This window comes from Anolis carolinensis, chromosome 1, assembly GCF_035594765.1.
Source record: "Anolis carolinensis isolate JA03-04 chromosome 1, rAnoCar3.1.pri, whole genome shotgun sequence".
Lineage (NCBI taxonomy): Eukaryota > Metazoa > Chordata > Lepidosauria > Squamata > Dactyloidae > Anolis > Anolis carolinensis.
In genome coordinates, this window is record NC_085841.1 from 174,314,321 (window position 1) to 174,330,929 (window position 16,609).

A 16,609-nucleotide genomic window follows, 5' to 3' on the forward strand; every position below is an offset into this window, starting at 1 on the left:
ACACCAACCATTATTTGGAAGGTGCTGCAGATTCAATTAAATTAAACAAGTCATATTCTGTATTATGTAAGTACAGTAGAGTCTCACTTATACAAGCTAAACGGGCCGGCAGAAGCTTGGATAATAAGGAGGGATTAAGGAAAAGCCTATTAAACATCAAATTAGGTTAGGATTTTACAAATTAAGCACCAAAACATCATGTTTTACAACAAATTTGACAGAAAAAGTAGTTCAATACGCAGTAATGTTATGTTGTAATTACTGTATTTACGAATTCAGCACGAAAATATCATGATATATTGAAAACATTGACTACAAAAATGGCTTGGATTATCCAGAGGCTTGGATAAGTGAGACTTGGATAAGTGAGACTCTACTATACTATATCAACTTACAGAACTAGTTACGTAGAAATACAGGAACTCTCCAGGAATATTCATATGTGGTTTGAAACACTGTGGGATTAGTGATGTTCCTCTTTCCTAGATGATACTAACATGATACAGAATTTCTCAAGATAATAGATGTCTTCATTACATTTTCTAATATATTTGGGAAGTTAAGAAATAGATGTCTGTGTGTATGAACATGCATTTTTCGTGACAGGACACTTTCAAAGAAACCAGCATTTCTAATCTCCCTGGCATCTTTTCCTCTTGACTTTATTTAAAGAAGAGCAATAATGTTTCCACACCCTTTGACATCCAGTACTCACACTCGATAAGGCCAGGAATGCAAATGAGTTGCAATTCTGGCTTCACTGCAATCTCAGCCCCAGCACTGAGGTCCGTTTGATGTTCTGTTGAGTGGCGGGACGGTGGGAACATTATTTCCTGCTAACTGCAAGAGCTTATTAAATCCCTGATTTGAAATCTTGCTGTCAAAGAGAACACAGTCAGCTGGTGCTTAAAAAGGGCTGCATTGTCAATTCTTGCTGAGCCTTAAAACTGGCACGAAATATAAAGCAGAGGGACGTTAAACGAACTGACAGTCTTGAGGTTTCTACTGTAAACCTTCAGGAAATAATTATTTGGGTTTGCAATGTTAAAAAAGGTGACTTCCTGTCAAAGAAAAACGAGGGCCTTTGTTTAAGAGGGATTGAGAGATCACACAAAACCATGGTAGACTAAAATGGTTATACAGGGTTTTAAAAAAAAATTAAAAAGAGAGATACGATCAAAAAGATTCATGAGAAAATTCTTTAAGGAATATGTGTCCTGTGGCAATCCATGTGAAATTACAAAAATTATATTTGTGACAATAAGGTACATGGATTAAATTGCTGTGCTAGGAAATATAAAATAGTTGCACCAGAAATAATAGTTCTCAATAGAGCAGAGAGACAAAAACAGACCAGTGTCACAAACACTCTTTCATCAAGCTTTTCTATTTTTAGAAAGTTTGCATCAACAGAAGAAAAAAATACGTTTTCACAAAATTTATAAACATTACGCAGACTGATTATGCTTATGACTATTGTCATTATGGATTTCATATGACTAGTATGACCAATCTTAATAGTTTGTGCTTTAAACTTATGCACAACAGACAGGAGAAGGACAGCTTTTATTAAAGAACATCTTTAGTGAAAAAAGTTGTTGGGACATATTTTTGAATAAAGGCTTGGGAAAAAGATTGGACAGGGGAACAGTACATTTAGCACAGTTGACTGATTAGAGTTTAATTCAATGGGATTTCCAGCTCCCAAACTCAAATCCATCTACATACCTATAATTTATGAAAGCTAATAACATATTCAAACAACAGTTCTACACAAATAAGTGTTGTTAGATGTTTAAAGACACCAACATAATTTTAATGACAATTGCATAAATAGTCCCTGAATGCAGCATACATTTCGGTGTTAACTTTAAGGTTGTGGTTCAGTGGGGCTTGAGCCCATGCTGAAATATTACGCTTTGTTTAGTGGATTTGTGAAATGGGAAGCTTGGAAGGAAGACACATGTTGAATGTCACATCCTTTCAGGAGATTTCTCAGTATTAGGACACAAACTGCAAAGCCATGGAAAGGCCTGAACAGTGGTGGCTGCTCGTATCAATCAACAGTTTGCTTGCTATTCTGTCACCTGTTCATGGAATACTTACAAAGAGAAAATGAAAAGAATGAAAAAAATCTCACTAAACATCAAGGCAGCTTTCATTTTGTGCATGAGTGTGTGTGTCTCGGCCACTTTATTTCATGTGTGCAATGTGGGAAATTCACGGATTTCCAGTCCATTAAAACACATTTCAGAACTGTGTTGTTTGAAGTTACTTTACTTCAGAAACAGCTCTTTTCAATTAACTCTGAAACCTCTTTCAACAGCCTTTCATAAATAGGCCAACATCAATGGCAGGCTCTGAGTCAGTGTGTATCTCTAATGGAAATGCACAATGGGCTGCGCTCCATGCCTGCAGGGGGAACATCTTCCATTTCAGACACAGTCAATGAGAGGTTTTGCCAGCTATTCTGGGTCTCTTACTTTTTTCATGTGTGTGTGTGTGTGAGAGAGAGAGATTTAGCTCATAGTTGATCAATGGTTGTGCTTTTTAATTATATTGTGCAGTCTGTAATGATTAGTCACTCATTCAACCTGGGTGTGCTTTTTAGTCAGCATGGGCAAACACAGAAAAGGAGAAGAAAGTCATGTTAAATCCAGTGAGTGAAAAGTTTGGGAGTTTGACTTTTGTCTCCCAATACCAGAGGGCAAAGGAAATTGCCTTGTTTTTGAGGGCCCAGCATCTCCCACAAAGCTTATACTATTTCAGGATAGTGTCAATCCCCACAGGCCCATCACCTGGAAAGATCAAGACCTTGCAATAAGGTGCAGATCTTTCCAGATGTTTTATTAATCCAGAGTAAACTCAGTTTACTTTAGATTAATCCAGATAAACTGAGGTGTTGTATGGACACCACAGGTGAACCTGCAACCTATCATGGGCTTTGGGTCTGTGTAGAAGGGCCCATAGTTAAATTCAGATCTGTAGGACCAGATGAACTGCACCCCAGAACATTGTAGGCATTTGCTATGTACTTGAACCACTTCCCATCATATTTGAGAAATCCTGACAAATGGGTAAAGTGCCAAAAGAAATATTCCTTTCTTCAAAAAATAAAATAAAATTGGGGAGCAGAGTTAGGGAACTACTGATCAGTCAGTCTGACCCCAAAACCAGGAAAAATATTAGGTCATTATCACACACATCTCCCAAAAACAAGTTCTCCTGCTATAAAACCAACTTGCCTAAGATGGGAACATGCCTGCCTAGCCTTTCTTATTATCACACAGATAATTTTTGAACACACAAACTATGTTGATCCTATTGCACAGTACAGGACATCAGTACTGTCCCTGTCTTCATACATGGCCCTCTTTTCAAAATATAAGAATTGTGCAACTTTGAGGGTTAAAAGATTTAAAGCTGCACCCCCCCCCTCCCGAACTCTTATATTTTTAGTTTACAAGCTTTGATTAAACTCATTTTAAAATATTTTTTAACATAAGCACCTTGCAATAGAAGCACTTTTTGTATTGTGTCCATTTGGCAAATGAGAGTTGTACTTCACACTTTTTTAAACTTTTGAACTAAGGCTTTTATTTGGATTAAAGCCAGGTATTTAATACAGTCCGCAATGGTATTTTGATAAGTAAATTTAAATATGAACGAGATGGGAACACTGTCAGATGGGTTGATAATGAAATCAGGGGAGTTGTAGTTTTGCAAAGCACTCACTGCTTAAGCGTATCCCTTTTTCCATATCTTGTACACCCCTTTTAAGTCTTAGCTAAATTGAAAGTTCTGACATCCATTCTAGTTCATTTCAATCAGTGGTTCTCAACCTGAGGGTCCCCAGGTGTTTTAGCCTACAACTCCCAAAAAATCTGGGGACCCACAGGTTGAGAACCACTGATTTAGATGCCTCTCACTTTTCCTCCTCATTGGAACTGTTTGAAATAGTGCTCTCAATTAGGCTTCTGCATGGATTCGGAGTGGTTGGTTTACTTTGGCAAATCTGGCTTGTTCAGCTTGGCTGGATGGCCATAATAGTAAAGGCCCAGCCATCACATATTTTTTGCCATTATGGGACCACGTGGCAGCCGATCAGGCTCCTCCTCCCCTATTTGGCACCATGTGGCACAGAAGGGCTGCCTACTGCTTGTATGGGGTTTCCCTATGAGCCCTGCCTGTTGGACCAATCAGAATAGAAGAACAAGATGACATGTGTTACACAAGCTGTGTCTAGGGAAAGGGTCCTAGGGAGGATGCTTCCTTAACCCCGTTCTTCAAACCCAGACTCCCCTGAAAAGAAAAGAGGAAAGGGTCACAAGAAGGATGCTTCCTAAACCCAGTTCTTCTACATAGTTTGACGTCCAATCAGTATCAGGTTGACTCAAATCTATCACTGCTAAAGCTCTATTTTCTGTAGGTGTGGCCATTGTTCCAGGAACGTATCATCCAAGTCCTCAGTCTGGTTCATTGGTTTATAGTAAACCTCCACAATGACATTGGTGCAGTTTCTTTCCCACTTGATTTTTGCCCAGATGTTCTCAACTTGGCTTCCAAGATTTAACTTATAGATCTCCTCACAAGTATAAAAATCTTTGACATATAATGCAACTCCTCTTTCTTTCTTGTTTGGTATGTTTTTCAGAAATAGGTTACATCACTCATAGAATCATAGAATTGGAAGAGACCTCGTGGGCCATCCAATCCAACCCCCTGCCAAGAAGCAGGAAAATTGCATTCAAAGCACCCCTGACAGACGGTCATCCAACCTCTGTTTAAAAGCCTCCAAAGAAGGAACCTCCACCACACTTCGGGGCAGAGAGTTCCGCTGGCAAATAGCTCTCAGAATTAGGAAATTCTTCCAAATATTCAGGTGGAATCTCATTTCCTGTAGTTTGAAGCAGTTGTTCTACATCCTAGTTTCCAGGGCAACAGAAAACAAGCTTGCTCCCTCCTCTCTATGACTGTTCCTCACATATTTATACATGGCCATCACGTCTCCTCTCAGCCTTCTCTTCAGCAGACTAAACTTGCCCAGATCTTTAAGCTGCTCCTCATAGGGCTTGTTCTCCAGACCCTTGATCATTTTAGTTGCCTTCCTCTGGACACATTCCAGTTTGTCAACATCTCCCTTCAATTGTGATGCCCAGAATTGGTGCATCAGGTGTGGTCTTACCAAGGCAGAATAGAGGGATAGCATGATTTCCCTGGATCTAGACATTATACTCCTATTTATGCAGGCCAAAATCCCGTTGGCTTTTTTGCCACTGCATTGCATTGTTGGCTCATGTTTGACTTGTTGTCCACAAGGACTCCAAGGTCTTTTTTCACACATACTCCTGTCGAGCCAGGTATCCCTCATTCTGTATCTTTGCGGTTCATTTTTTTCTGCCTAAGTGGAGTATTTTGCATTTGTCCCTGTTGAAGTTCATATTGTTAGTTTCAGCCCATCTCTCTAATCTGTTAAGATTATTTTGGATTCTGCTCCTGTCTTCTGGAGTGTTAGCTATCCCTCCCAATTTGGTGTCTGAAAACGTGATGATCATGCCTTCTAACCCTTCATCTAAGTCTTTAATAAAGATGTTGAACAGAACTGGGCTCAGGATGGAAGCCTGCAGCACTCCACTTGTCACTTCTTTCCAGGATGAAGAGGAAGGATTGGTGAGCTCCCTTTGGGTTTGTTCACTTAGCTAATTACAGATTCACCTAACTGCAGTTTTGCCTAGCCCACATTTGACTAATTTGTTTGCCATAAGGTCCTGGGCAACCTTGTCAAAGGCCTTACTGAAATCCAGATACGCTACATCCACGGCGTTCCCTGCATCTATCCAGCTTGTAGCTCTATAAAAAAGAGATCAGATTAGTCTGGCATGACTTGTATTTGATAAATCCATGTTGACTTTTAGCAATGACCGCATTCCTTTCTAAGTGTTTGCCGACCACTTCCTTAATGATCTTTTCCAGAATCTTGCCTGGTTTGTTACTCTGTTACTACATTCCAATCATGAGACTCATCACACCAGGTTTTGGTGATACTTTGCTATGTTCATGTTCATTCCCTCCCCCCCCCTCCCCAAATTTTTATGTTTGTCACATCATTAGCCATGTCTATTTTCTTTTCTTTTTTGGCAATAATTCATTAGATGATGTAAACAACAGAGGAAAAATGGCTTCTATCCAGCAAATATAGTAGTAGTAGTAGCAGTAGTATGACTCATGGTAACCCTAAGGGAGTTTTCCTGGCAAAATCTTTTCATACTCGGTTTGTCTTTCCCTTCCTCTGAAGTTGAAAATATGTGATAGGGGTGTGCAATTCAGCAAAAAAACCATGCTATTATTAGTGCCTAGTTTTCAGTGGCCCCCAATCCATATTTAGGGAAATTCCCAAATTTGGGAGGAGTTTCTGTTTTCATGCTGGAAAAATTTGGTCCATTGCCGCCAATGGGGAAACTTTAGAGGCTCATTTCTCTGTTATCTTTAAGCCTATCAGCTTGAAACCTGCCTCACTTGTAGGCCATATTTATTTTTGGAAGCCTGCCAAGTTTCAGAACATTTTACCATTTCATTAAGTTTTTGGAAATTTTTAAAATATTTACAATAACATTTTAAAAAAGCACAAGACGGTGTTCTGGGAATTGAAGTCCCAAGTGCATGCCATAAGAGGGAAGGAGAATGGAAACAGTCAACCAGGCTTCTGATTGTCTGAGAACAAATGTGGGAAACACACAGAAAGAAAATCCTCAACTCCCATCATGCTCCGGGAGGGCGCACAAGTCTCCTTCATTGTTCGTCCAGCATAAAGTGCTGCTGGGAAATCAAGTTTCCATTTGCCTCTAGAGGACACAAAGTGGAGGGGGAGGGTGCTTTGGGAAGGGACGCAGGAGGCTGCTGGGGAAGAAAGCAAAGTAGCAGCAGCTTTCCTAATTTGCAAGGCTGTCCTGTCCACACGCTTCAGGTAGAGTGCTGCTCAGCCCCATTGGTCCCTATTAGTACTCATTGGCCAAAAAGATCCAGTTGATATTACCTGTACTAGCTAAGGCTTTGGCTGCCCTGCGCCAGACTCATTTTCATGGATTCAGCATCCAAATTCATTGAACCATCCAAATCCAGTATACAAAAATGAAATTGTGCACACCCCTAGTGCGTGATACACCCAAGGTCATCCAGTGGTTTTTCATGATTGAGTAGGAAGTCAGATTCTGGCCTATAGTGCTCAAGCCATTATACCACATTGGCTAGCCACACATACAATATAGCATCCTATTCCACTGCTCTTTCGTGTGTTTACTGAACAAAGCGCCAATGCAGAATACTTTATTGACATATCTCTTATAGTGGCTGAGAGTGTGCATTGATGGAAAATATAACTTTAATTTAAAACAGAATTAACCAACACAAGCACCATGCCAGGGCAAAAAAATGTGGGCCCTGATGTCAATAAAGAGAAACATTGCTGTTTAAAATATGGAAGGATCATTAAAAGAGGCAATGAGATTTATCAAAAACCTAATGCAAAAAGCAAGATTCCTAGAAAAATATTCTTTAAAAATCATAGCTCATCAAATTTTTATCCAAATACAACAAGTAAAGAAAAAACAGAGAACTTCTAGTAAAGGAATTGCTGTTAATTATAAAAAATATCCTTAGGGGATGTCGTTGTGAATCAATATCACAAGCATATACATTGGTTTTATGTTCATGAGAGCTAAGTGGGTACAAGACATAAAAGTCCATCCACCAATATAAAAGATAGACATCTGTTTTAAAGAGATTACCGAGGTTTCCTGTCTTTGGTATTAAGCTTCGTTTTAATAGACCAATTCCAGAAATATTGCTGCCAAAGAAAAATGCCCAAAGTTGATATGTACTTCCTATGGATTTTACAGACTATAGTCTCAAACTGACCAAATGGAGAAATTAAGTTAATGCTCAATGTCACGTTTTATTGATTTTTTATTTTTTTTAAATAAAGTAATGCATTTCAAGTAATACATGTATTCATAAATACTCTTTTAAAGGTTGTATTAAAAGAAACAATGCAGACTGTTTCATACATTGAAGAACTTCCTCTTTAAAAACAATCCCTATTAAAATATGTATATATAATCAAAGAAGTGGTTTTCTTTTTTTTTTCAGAAATACTGTTTTCTCCAAATGGAATACAAATGGACATGTTTCATTCATGGACCAACTATTGCCATGATATACTTAAATCCGTTTTTTAAAAGTAATCCTCAGAAATTATTGAGGACACCATGGTCTGATGGTGTATTTAGGTGTCACAATCTCATTCTCAGTGAAAATGGGAACAAACCAGCATTGTTGTTCTTCCCTATAATAGTGTTCTATTAATACAGATTGAGCTATCTGCTTACTGCATCACCTCCCTACCTCCCCTTTTAACTGGAAAATCTGCACAATTCTGAGATTTGGCTCATTATTGTGACAATCTCCTAGTTTGTGTTTTCATCAGTATGCAATTTTGTAGTTGCACAGTAACGCTTTTCCAGCTTGCTATGCATGCATTCATCTTGCCGTATCTCCTATTATAATAAATATGGATGACAATGTATTGCAAATCCCAGAAATATGCACATTAATTTATGTTGCCAGAGTGTGGCGTTATTAGCAGTGCTAAACCTTATTTTTAGGTTCTGGGACCACAACAGCAGACATCAAGGGTTCCAATTAGTTACAATGTTTATCCATTTGAATTCAGTGCACCAAATCACAATTAAAGGTGTATGGCCATATTCAGAAGGCAATCCCTATTAACAAATCAATACTGTAAGCATTAGGGGTGTGCACGATTCTGTTTTGAGATACCGGGTCTGGAGAATTCTGGTGATCTGGCAACCTGAAATGGGCCGGGGGGGGGGGGGGAGGAGGGTGGCAGCCAAAGGCCTGGCATCTGGCTGCCATATGATAAGAATGTAAATGGAATTTCTAGCTGGCGGATCATTGAATGTTATTTTCCCTCTTCTGGTTTCTGGAATTTCCCAGTAAACAGAACTGGAGGGGGAGGCGAAAACGGGGCACAAAAACAGAATGGGTTTTTCACGAATCACACACCCCCAGTTAGCATGTGTGTGAATGTAGCTGAACACATGAAGTACGAAGCTTTCTAAAAAATATAGCTGCAGTATCTCATACATTAAGGGAATGAGTGTACAACAAACAAAAAAGCAAGAAACTGCAAAATTTTGTAGTTGACTTTTTAAAAGTGGGTGAACTGAGCAAAAGGATCAACTAATGACTATGCACCTGGAAGTCCTCTCTTCTGTTCACTAGAGACTGAATTGCTACAGTTTGGGCACAGGGAAGTGGAGCACAGAAAGGTTGCATCTACAACACACCCACGCCACTGCGTGGATTTATACACGTGATGCTAGTCTCTAGCAGCTGTGCTAGTTACTTATCACACCAGTGACAACACCAGAAGGAAGTTCTTTTAGGAGCCTATTCACAAGTTTCCTCCATGAAACAGTATGGCCAAACACAGGGGAAATCCCAGGCTTAGCCGGGGCATAACTATCAAAGGGCACTTCCAAACTTGACTCAAATCTATACCAAAGTGGATTTTAAAAACCCACTTTTGTGTAGATTTGATTCCCCACACCTCCCCCCAAAGCCCGGGCTTTCCTAAGGTGTGTGTAACTACCGGGAGGGCACCCCCCCCCAAACCAGCCTTAACATTACACAAAAGCGTCTCAGACTGCATCAACTTTCTCTGGCAGACTTCCTGGCACATAGAAATGATGCACCCAAAGGTGAGGAAGGGAGGAGTGATTTTCTTCCTTGCCCCCCCCCCTTCCTGATGCATCATTTCTATGCACCAGGAGGTCTGCTGGAGGAGGTTAATGGTGGCCTGGTAAGTTTTTGTTTAATGGCTGGGTTGGGGAGGGGGTGGGTGCCCTCTCGGTTCTCTGGGCTCATGGAGCCCAAAAAACTGAGAGGGCTGTGAGGACTGACCCCTGGGGATTTGCAAGACTACCTAGTAGTCAGATTTCACAGGCCCCATATTTACCTGCTTTCTCCCAAATTAATTAGATACCCCATTAGACGGAAGCATTCCTGAAAGACCTGGGTCTAATGGAGTATGGAACCTGTGGGGATTGAGAAAGAAACAAGTGGGGTATCATTGTGTGGTTCTACTACAGACCTCCAAGCTAGACTGAGGATTTGAATGATGCCTTCCTGGAACAGATGATCACACATTCAGAAAGGAGATATGTAATAGTAATAGGTGATTTCAACTAACCTGATATTTATTGGAAGACAAATTCTGCCAAGAATATCAGATTCAACAAAGTTCTCATTGGCCTTGCAGACAATTTAATGGTTAAGAATCTAGAAGAGGCAACAAGGGAATCAACTATTTTAGATCTGATCCTAACCAATAGTGACGATGTGTTAAATGGAGAGTAAGTAGCAGCTCCTTAGGCAGGAGTGACCATGTTTTTCTATAGTTTGTTATACAGCAGAAAGAGGAAGTCTAGCATAGTAAGGCACACATTCTAGACTTAAGAAAGCTGACTCCAGTAAAATTTAAGGAAAAAAAATGGTTATGATCCAATGTTCAGGTATACCAAGGGTGCTTCCAGACAGTGCCAAAATGCGTGTTTTAAATATGGGGCAAAAAATCCTGAAATCTGACAGCAGGTCTACACAAGACCTATCCCCTGCCAGCCTCACATCTTCCTTTGAAGTGGATCAAGATAGAGGGTGGATGGAAGACATCCAGTGGAAGTGTTTTTTGTTTTGTTTTTTGTTTTTTAAAAGATTCACTCCATTATGTGTTGAACCTCATATGTGAACATGCAAATATGTTAATGAAACACAAACATATTTCTTATCTTTCTCTTAAACCCTTGTGCCGGCAGGACTGCTGACCAAAGGTTGGCGGTTCAAAGATGGAGAGTGGGGTGAGCTCCTCTCTGTCAGCTCCAGCTTCCCATGCGGGGACATGAAAGAAGCCTCCCACAGGATGGTAAAACATTCGGGTGTCCCCTGAACAATATCCTTGCAGACAGTCAATTCTCTCACATCAGAAGCTACTTGCAGTTTCTCAAGTCACTCCTGGCACAAAAAACTCAATGGTTAATTCAAGATTGTTTTAATGTTATAAAGTTTAAAAGAAAGAATTTCAGAGTTTTAATTCTCTGTAATCTGAACATATCTGCCCCTATGAACCTGTAAGAATGTTAAGATCTTCTGGGGAGGCCATGCTTTCGGTCCCACCTCTTTCGCAGGCACGATTGGTAGGGATGAGAGACCGGACCTTCTCAGTGGAGGCCTCACGGCTATGGAACTCCCTCCCTAGTGAGATTAGACTGGCCCCCTGTTTTGTTTGTATATTGTTGAATTGCGACATCGAATTGTGCCAAATTATGTAAGCCACTATGAGTCCCCTTCAGGGTGAGAAGGGTGGGGTATGTAGTAAATAAATAATAAATAATTGTTTTCCATTTATGCCAATACTTTTTGTTTTTGCTAGGTAAAAGACATTGTGAATGGAACTGCTTTATAAAATAGAATATGTATAACAACACCTCCCTTCCTCATTCTTGGATGTACATTAGACTTATGGATAGGCCTAACTTACTAACAAAACTCCTTGGCTTTATCCCGCACTCTTATGATACAAAAGTTCATGATGTTCCTCCAGCAACAGCAAGGGTGTCTCTCTGGGCAGCTAAACCTGGCAATTCTAACTGGATGGCCCCCCAAGAGGGTCTTCCTCCAGGGGCAAACCAGGAATGGGCAACTTGGAAGTCCCTGAACAGACTCCGAAGTGGAGTGGGCAGATCAAAAGACAACTTGGCAAGGTGGCACTACCTGGAGGAATCCTCCACCTTGTGTGACTGTGGAGCTGAACAAACAACTCAGCACATGTATGCTTGCCCACAATGCCCTGCCTCATGTACGGAGGAGGAGTTGTTTAAAGCTACGGACAATGCGGTTGCTGTTGCCCGCTTTTGGTCCAAAACTATTTTGTTGTTTGTGATTTCTTTTCTTTTCTATTTTATTTCCATTATTTGAAATGTATTTGCTGTACCAATGCTTTTGACACGAAATAAATAAAATGATACGAAAGTGTGAAAATGAAATAAAAACTCTTTGAAACAAAAAAAATGGAGGCTTAGCAATGCTGAAAATAACAGCCTTCTTTGAAATGGCTAAGCCATGTTGGGAAAAGAAAAAACATGGGAGACAAATAAAAGTAATTGCTTAGATGATTAATATGGGGAGTCAGTAGAAGGTTGAAGTCCATTGCATGTGAGGCATACAAAAATCAAATGCACAAGAGGATTAACATTCCCACATTCACAAGTGGAAATTATTTATGACTTTATCACTATAAAGTTAAATGATGTCTATGCTGTATGAGTTAAGTTGTTGCAATGCCACAAAATGCCATTCTTCAATTCCATCCACTGCGGATTGAACTTCCATATTGTTTACTATGATTATATTTGGAGATGTATATGCCTATGTGAATCAACCTTTAAAAAGCTACTGAAGTGCCCTTAGGCTTCTAACAAATGTAGTTTCTCCAATAGTCAGTCTATTTTTTCCTGCCATGTCTCTCACCCCACCACACCCCACCTTTTTCTCTCTAATGACTCTCTCTCTCACACACACAAACATACATATGATTCAGCTCCATCAAGGGTCCTTGCATAGTTCAGGCTTTTAAAAAATCTTTCCCTTCCGATTGCCCGACCATCCATCCATATAGTTATTCATCTCTCTCTCTCGCTCCTAAAAAAGCAACCCATCTGTTTTTTTTTTGTTTTTTTAAAACAAACTTAAAATCAAATATAGAGTACTGTGAGAAAAGAGTAAACACCAACCAAGCAGTGTATGGTTAACAAAGTGGAAGGTTACTGTAAAGGTCTGCGAAACTCTTCTCTGTATAATTACCACCTAAAGAAATAAGACAAACCAGGCTTGATTTACTTTTGAAATGAATGTATTTTCTTCATCCTGTTAAGACTGGGACATTTGTCTCCAGTCTTAGCCTCTCCTTGTGCATTCCAGATTGCCTATACTGTAATGTTAAAATACTGGAGGTCAAGATGAACCCAGACAAGTCTGGAACTTGATGGGTTAGTACTGGGCTTTGTGAGAACTAGATGCAACAGGAAGTTCAGATCCAGGAAAGAAACTGGTGACAAACCCACCAAAGTCTGCAAAAACTTACAGAGAGGAGGTGGATCAGTTAGTAACTTTTCAAATTTTAGTACTGATTTCTTGATACCATTTTTTTTTGTTCTGAGCAGGAAAATATTATTTGCCTACCAATCATATTTGCAATTGATTTCTCATCATTTAAAACAGGGGTCCCCAAACTTTTTAAACAGGGGGCCAGTTCACGATCCTTCAGACCGTTGGAGGGCCCGACTATAGTTGGCTACCGAGCAATAATAATTAATAATAATAATAATAATGAAAAAGAGGGTTGGAAGAGACCCCTTGGGCCTTTTAGTCCAACCCTCTTCTGCCTTTCTGCACCAAAAGCACAAGCAAAGCACCCCTGACAGATGGCCACTCAGCCTCAATGTTAATAATAACAACAACAACAACAATAAAGAGGGTTGGAAGAGACCCCCTTGGCCATTTAGTCTATTTAGTCCTACTGGGATCTGCGCACATCATCCAAAAATACATCACACAGTCCTAGACACTTGGGAAGTCTTTGACTTGTGATTTTGTGATATGAAATCCAGCATATTTATCTTGTTTGCTGTGTCATAAAATAAAATAATAATAATAAAGATGGTTGGACTAAAAGGCCCAAGGGGTCTCTTCCAAAAGGCACAAGCAAAGCACCCCTGACAGATGGCCACCCAGCCTCAATGTTAATAATAATAATAATAATAATAATAATAATAATAATAATAATAATAATAATAATAGGGTTGGAAGAGACCCCTTGGGTCATTTAGCCCAACCCCCTACTGCCCTTGTGCTGTGGGGGCCAGATAAATGGCTTTGATGGGCCGCATCCGGCCCCCGGGCCTTAGTTTGGGGACCCGATTTAAAACATGCAGAAATGGAAACGAAACTGAAATTGAGCAAAGCTATATATTTTGGAGCCTGCCTTTCATTGCAAAGGTGGTGACTGCGACAACAAATACAACCATATCACACAGACAAAATCTAAGGTGTTAAACATGCAAGGAAATTAGCAAGAGGATTAAGAGCCAGGCAGAACAAGATGCAAGATGTTGGGCCTTTGGAATGGAATTTGTAAACTGAGGCAATTGATTTTTGCTGGGAAATAGTAGCAATGTCTAATTTATTAAAACCGAAATCAGCTTCCTTTGAGCTAAATGGAGCCATTCTATTCCAAACCCTTTAGTGAAGTATTAACAATTTGGAGGCATTTGGACGCATATCTTAAAAAGTGCTACATTAACAGAAACAAGCTTGAAGAGGGCAGAGAAGAAAAGTTGAAAATTCTCCCCTCCAGCCCCCCTCTCTCTTACACACGCACACGCACGCACACAGAATATGCCTCCAGCTCCTGTCCTTTGCTACTGAAGCATTTTAAGGTCTATGTTTAATATTGCCAAGCCTACTTGAGTGATAAATGCAACTGTATAAAAATTACTTATTACAAGCTGTCATGTTGCCTCACTCACATTGCACGGCTAGAGGCACTGCTACATCTCCACCTTGACAGCATCAGCTTTAAAATAAAATGCTTTCAGTCATGAATACAAAACATAATTTACCTTTTCATAGTACTTCACTTCAGAAAGCTCATGCTGCTACCGTCAAAACTTTACCTGAGCAATGCACCGTCAAATCCACTCATTCCAGCTTGTCAGTTTACCTCAAGAGTGGCTTTCCATTGACTCACCTTTCAAGGAAAGTTAAGCTGTTTGCTTTAATTGCCTCCCTTTTCATTTTGTTTTCTTTTTTATCCTCAGTTGTCTACTGAGACTAAAGCATTTAACTGGAGCAGAGAATTGCTCTTTCATGGTTTACTGCGGCATTGGAGGTCTCCCCCAAACCCCGCCAACCGTTTGTCACATGCTTTCCTCTCCACTGCCCTTCCAGTGGCGGCCTCCCCTTACCGCTCCTCCATCCTTCCAAACAACTGGCTGAAATCTGTGCTTGAAATCTGCACCATGGAGATCCAGAAGAGCTCCTTGACTCTGGCATTAATACTGTACCAGTGCTTAAACACAAAAGCTCACTGTAAGCTATGGATGTCAGCTAGATTGAAATTGGATGTGAAGGTTCCAAGGAGACTTGCTGTGTAACAACTGATTCATTGTGACTCTTTTTATAGTTGGTCATGATGCGTACAGTATGTGAAGTTCCCATCTGCGCTGGTGTCTGCCCACCAGCCACCCTGCCATGCTGGCAAAAGTGGATCCAGCGCTGAGCGCAATTGGAAAGGAGCCGCAGATGCCTCCCGTTAGCCTAAATTCCTTCTGACAATGTTCACATCCAGTTAGGGCCCAAAGTGCTTGTACTTGTCAGTTGGGATAAAGCATGAAGAAAATAGTCCTGTTTTCCCCCAGAAAGGGAAACAGGATTGCCAAAGGAAATGTTTTCTTGTTCTCCTTTCCCACAATATCCTGACATCTCTATCTCCCCTCTCCAAATTCTCTTATCCCACTCTAAGTAGAAATGTTTCCCCCCAGAAATGCAATGGATGATGAAGAAGCTCAGGCTGACATGCTTAGCGCTTGTCTTCAGTTCTGCTTTGTTCATTTGCTTACTGGGGATATCATCGTCGTCGTCATCACCACAACCATCTTCATCTAGTGGATAAAATTTGTTACATAGGTTTTTGAAAAAGGAAAAGAAAAAAATTACAATCTTTCTATACACAGGCAGTCCCCAAGTTACGAACAACATAGGTTCTGTAGGTTTGTTCTTAAGTTGAATTTGTTTGTAAATTGGAACAGATACATTTTTGAAGTGTAATTCCAGCCACAAATACAGTAGAGTCTCACTTATCCAAGCCTCGCTTATCCAAGCTTCTGGATTATCTAAGCCATTTTTGTAGTCAATATTTTCAATATATCATGATATTTTGGTGCTAAATTCGTAAATACAGTAATTACAACATAACATTACTGCGTATTGAACTACTTTTTCTGTCAAATTTGTTGTATAACATGATGTTTTGGTGCTTAATTTGTAAAATCATAACCTAATTTGATGTTTAATAGGCTTTTCCTTAATCCCTCCTTATTATCCAAGATATTCACTTATCCAAGCTTCTGCCGGCCCATTTAGCTTGGATAAGTGAGACTCTACTGTATATACTTTTTGACTTTAGATAGCATAGGGAAGGGTTAACATACCTGTGGTATTTTTGTCCCTGTTCAGAAGATTTCAGCTCCCTTTCTGTCCCTGTGAATTTTGGCTTGTTGTGGAAACAAGGATCAGTGATAAAGCTTCAGTGGAGACACCTTTCCCCTGTGATAGCTCTTTCAGGAGTGAATTTCCCTTCCTAGGAGTAGATTTCCTCTCACTTCTTGTTGTCTCACCCCCATTCTAAACTATAAGTCATTTGTAAGTTGGATGTTTGTAATTTGAGGACTGCCTGTACAGCACTCTGGAAAGACAT

The 16,609-nt window shown here is 40.0% G+C and overlaps 1 long non-coding RNA gene across 1 annotated transcript in view; it reads right to left on the minus strand.

Moving 5' to 3' along the window:
* The window catches only part of LOC134293041 (uncharacterized), a 41,321-nt gene extending 25,306 nt beyond the window's left edge, over window positions 1–16,015 (minus strand). The window contains exon 1 of the long non-coding RNA XR_010000105.1: window positions 14,882–16,015. This is a non-coding gene — a long non-coding RNA (uncharacterized LOC134293041). The remainder of the gene's footprint in view (window positions 1–14,881) is intronic.
* Between the last annotated feature and the right edge of the window lie 594 nt (window positions 16,016–16,609).